This window comes from Gaeumannomyces tritici, assembly GCF_000145635.1.
Source record: "Gaeumannomyces tritici R3-111a-1 unplaced genomic scaffold supercont2.27, whole genome shotgun sequence".
NCBI classification, from domain to species: Eukaryota; Fungi; Ascomycota; class Sordariomycetes; order Magnaporthales; family Magnaporthaceae; genus Gaeumannomyces; species Gaeumannomyces tritici.
In genome coordinates this window covers 1-4718 of record NW_008804571.1, presented here as the reverse complement: position 1 = coordinate 4718, position 4718 = coordinate 1, and the positions used below count along the sequence as shown (strand labels likewise).

Below are 4718 nucleotides of genomic sequence, written 5' to 3'. Positions count from 1 at the left end.
GCGCCTGCTCGCCTGATGCCCGCCGCGGCGGTCTGGTCGTTCGGGGGAGATAAGACAAGTGGAGCTCGAGGCTGTGGGATTGTTTTTCTGTCATAGTAAACGTTTTCCCGCCGATTCACTTACCGTTTTGGATCATGCTCCCGCGGCTCTATTCCACACTCTACTCAAACGGCCGTCGCTAGCAAGGGGCTGCATCACATGGTAGCATTCGGCTCCGACATTGAGGGAGACGAAGGGAGAAAAAAAAAAAGAGGAGGCAGGCGAGGCGGCACCGCGCCGAAGAGGACCCAGCGATCTGGTTTGTCCTCTCCTCACACCCCCCTGCCCTTTTCTTTTTCTATTCCTTCCATTCCGACCCATCCCGCTCCTGTCAAGGTGACAAACGGTGATCTCCCCGGGGAAAACAGAAGGGGATCCCCCCCCCTCTCCCCAAGAAGCCAGTCGCATCACCAGGAAGACAGCCCCGAGCGGGACGCGTCCTAGCCGTGAGGGCCTTGCTTGTGGCTTGGCCGCGTCCGCAGGGCTTCGGATGGCTTTTTTTTTCTTCGGTCTTGTCGTATTTGGTATCTCGCCGAAGCTAGTGCAGGAGTCTCGAAATGCATTTGGGCGTAGTCAAACCACGGACGGCTTGGGGGAGGGAGAGGGGGAGGGAGAGGGGGCTGTCCTGATACGTTTAGGGGACCCGACTAGCACGCTTTTGTTCTCTCTACAGCCTTGGTCGTGGTACTAGGAAGAGGTGCCGGCGCAGCGAGTGGCGTTCGTATAGTTGAGGACCACGGAATGAATCAATACGAAAGCGAAGCGCAAGTCTGAAAAAACAGCCATCCTCACTCAGCCCCGTGACCAAAAAAAAAAACACACGAGATTGCTCCATGCCCAAAGGGCACGGGGGGGCGGCAGAAGGCGCCCAGGACTCGAGTCGCGTTCTGGAAGAAATCCCCTCCTAGCGGCGGGCGGCGGGCCAGACCATGCGCCGGAAGGGCTTCCGACTCCATTCGCTTTGGGCGCTTGGCCAGGGGGGTGTCCCGCTTCCCCTCTTGATGGAGGTCGCGCGTGTCCGCTCAATCAGGAAGCCCCGCCGGACATGCCCCAGGGTTGTGATCCACACAGGCAAAACGTGGCTTTGGTCCAGGAAATAAAAATAATATAAGACAAAACAAGGGCGGAAGGAGGAGACAAGAAGGATATTCGAATAAATGATAAATCATCTTGATTTTTGATTTTTTTTTTTCCTTTTACTTTTTCTGTTTATCAAGTATTTCTTTTTTCGCGTTTCCACGCCCATCAAACCCAATGCGACAAGGGCAGGGGAAAAGAGGAAACAAGAGAGGATAGAAAAATAACACTGGACGAATGAACCTGGTTCGCCAATCGCCGAGCTTTGGATTGTCATGTCTTGCAACAGGTCCAAGGTGGCCGCCTCGAACGTTGGTCGTTGGCTTCCATGTTCCTGCATGTGAATCCCGCTGTGCTGCCTTTTCCACGTGGCACCAAAACCACCAACCCGGGTGCGGCTCTGCCAGCTGCAAAGGACGAGCCTATCCTGTCCATGGCATACTGTGTGTTTATCCACGCAGGCAGGTTTCGTCTAAACCTTACTGTAGGTAAATGTCACGTCAAAAAGAGCCTTCGGATAAAAGCTCGGGAGTCAATCTGGGAATGAACCTTGGGGGTGCTAGGATTCAATGAGGAGGCGGGGGGGAGACGGTATCCGTCATGATGGGTACAAGTACAAGGGCGGGGGTAACAAATCACAAAATAATGCAAATAAAAAAAGTGGAATAAAAAATCAAATGATTAAATAAATCAACAAAATAAAAAATACATGGCTCCAAAACGAAGGCAGGTATGGCAGTCAAAACGAAGCCGTCGGCAAACAGGGGATTGATGCCCAACCGGGGGACATGACATGACAACCACCCTCTCTCTCTCCCCCACTCCTGAAAATGAACCGCCGGCCCTGACTCGTGAGAGTGTTGGAGACGGGGCTTGCCGGCACGCACATGGCACAGCACAACGCACACGCCCTTTTCGGCTTCTTTGTCTCGGCCTCGGCCAGGTTCAGTCAGGGTCGACGAGGCTGTGGGGAGAGAGGCGGCAGGGTGGGAGCAGGCTCTCTCGCGCGTATCCAAGCAGCCGGGCCCGTTCTGGAGCTCCAGCGAGTCGGGTATCTAGCCCGACGTGGATGGTGACGATTTGCCCGTCATCGGGATTTTGGGGAAGAATCGATCCTTTTCGCCTTCGCCAGTGGTCCCATAACACGCAATGTTATGAATGAGGACAGGACGCAGGCCAAGTCATTGCATAGCAACGTGTTTTCATTTGACATGTAATGTCATGTTCTTTCCCCACGACATGAGTCGCAGCGTTTGACCGGTGTAAGAAGACGGTGATAATTGCAACCGGAGCAATTTTCACGTGCGCTGGGAGTGTCACGTGCGCTGGGAGTGTCTCGTCGCGTCGCGTAAAATAGGGGATTGCAGCAACTCGGTCGAACGGACGTTGACGCGGCTCTTGCTGCGCTTTGGCCATGGGAATAAAATGCACCAAAACGGTGGTTTTGCTCCCACAAATGCGCGCTAAAATCGATACACGCATTTTTTTTTAATTCTTTTTTTTTTTTTTTTTTGGCAAAAGCGAGCCCATATTTATTATATAAGAAACAAAAAATAAAAGATTGGTTGATGGCCTGTATTACAGGCGCACCGGGAATTGAGCCCGATGCGGGGGTCGAACCCGCAACCTTGAGATTAAGAGTCTCACGCTCTACCGATTGAGCTAACCGGGCGATGGCTCCGATACGGGGAATCGAACCCCGGGCTCGGCAGGACTCGGGACTGGAAGTCGGTTGAGAGTGCCGGATGTTAGCCACTACACCATATCGGATGATCGCTTTTTGTTAACGGTGGGTTGCGGCGGTAGACTTATGAGGTGTGACTGGCCCACTTTGTGTTGCACGAGGGTTTTGCCCCCGCGTGACTCGCCCGTTGGCTGGCGGCTGACTGAGTGAGGGTGGCTGGGCAGGTCGCGCACAGCCTAGGCCTCGATTACAGAGCGTGAGCCACACACAACAACAAGCACACAGCCCGACGTTGGCAAAAGCCACGCGGCAGAGGCGCATCAGGGGTCCACACACGAGACAGCGCGCGCCCGCGGCCTCGGTTGCATATCCCCCGCTTCTCGCTCATGTGGCCAAGACGCCTTCCTTTGTCGGCGGTGGAACACCATTCGGGTCCTTTGGGTGTCGTGCCTTTGCAGCGATCCGTGATCGGCTCGGCGGGCTGCGGAGGCGAGAGAGAGGGAGGGAGAGAGAGAGAGGGAGAGGGCGGACGGCGCTTTGTGCATCCGTCCAACCGAGGCCGGGGCCACGGGTCTGTCTCGGCGCGCGGGGTAGATTGCTCGACTTCCTTTGGGGTGCATCTCGCTTAGGTGCTGCTCGTGGGAGCGTGACGGGCGTCTGGTCTGGGCCGTCTTTGTTCGCTGGGACGCCATATCCTGTGCTGGCTTGGTTTCCGCCTTGTCCTTTTTTTTTTCTCTCTCTCTTTAATTACGGCCAAACTTGGCGCCAACGTCAACCCCATGGGGTCACGGCCCGAATGTCTCAGCCCGCATAGCCACCCCGCGAAACCAGGGGTGTGCTCGACCAGGGGGGACTACCGACAGCATGGCTACCTACTGTATAAGGTGCCAAGGTACATGGCAAAAGTCTCGTCCCGACTTTCCGTCTTGCCTCGCCAACGGTGCGTGCAATTGCAACTTTACCAGGCCCCACGACCCAAGAACAGAAGCCCAGCGGTTCCAAGACACCCAAATGCGGAGGTAGCAGCCTGCAGCTCCTCTCGAAAGGGGCAAGCAGCTGGGCCCTTCACATAGGCTGCAGATGTTTGCATGCGGCAGCCAACCAGGGGTTGGTTGGTATTGTTTTTGCGCTGCGCTCGAGGCCCTCACGCACCGTAGTTCGTAGTTGCAACCTCGTGCAGCCCGAGCGGTGGCGGCAGAAGTGATAGGCTGCTCCAAGACATCAGGAGGCGTCACGCGGGCAGCGTATATTACCTGACCTAGACCTGCGATATCAGCCAGTGTGACTATGCGTGCGACTTGTTCCCTTGCCTCCCCGCATATGCTCCCCGTATATGATGACTCTCAGCTCGTAGATTCCATCTTGTGAGAACTCGGATTGGCAGCCGTCAGCAGCTGAATAAAAACAATCAGCAGGTAGAGCGAGGTCCCAGACATCTTTGTCAGCCCTGATAAGCATGGAGACGGCTCGATCCCCCCGTGAGATGGCAAATTCTACATGCATCCATTTACCTTGGCATTCCTCGCGTGCAACGCCCGAATGAGACTCCGCGCTCGCTACCTAGTATCTGCCTAATGAAAAAAAAAAAAAAAAAAGGCAAACTCGCATCGTGAGAGGCCGCTAAACGAGAGAGCGACCCCATTACCAACATGTGCGAAACAGCGGCTGCTACCGTCGCACCGGAGGGTAATGCGCATATTGCACCTCTGGCGGCACACCTCGCTGCTGCTGGCTGGGAGGGGGGGTGCCTTCGGCTGTCATCCAGACGAGCCGGTCGGCGAAAAAAAAAAAAAAGGCCAAGCGACCGTTGCGGCGGCACACTTGGCCGTACCAGAGAAGACACTTGAGGGGGAGGGAATGGGATGGGATGGGAGGCGGCGGCCGGCAGGGACCGGCGTGGGCTTCGAGACTGCTGCCC

At 55.7% G+C, this 4718-nt stretch overlaps 2 non-coding genes across 2 annotated transcripts; both read right to left on the bottom strand.

The window, feature by feature from the left end:
• Positions 1–2715: 2715 nt before the first annotated feature.
• GGTG_20264 lies at positions 2716–2788 on the bottom strand. The gene has a single exon. It is a non-coding gene; the product is annotated as a tRNA-Lys (tRNA).
• Positions 2789–2793: 5 nt separating this feature from the next.
• GGTG_20263 lies at positions 2794–2886 on the bottom strand. Its single transcript has one exon. It is a non-coding gene; the product is annotated as a tRNA-Glu (tRNA).
• Positions 2887–4718: the final 1832 nt, after the last annotated feature.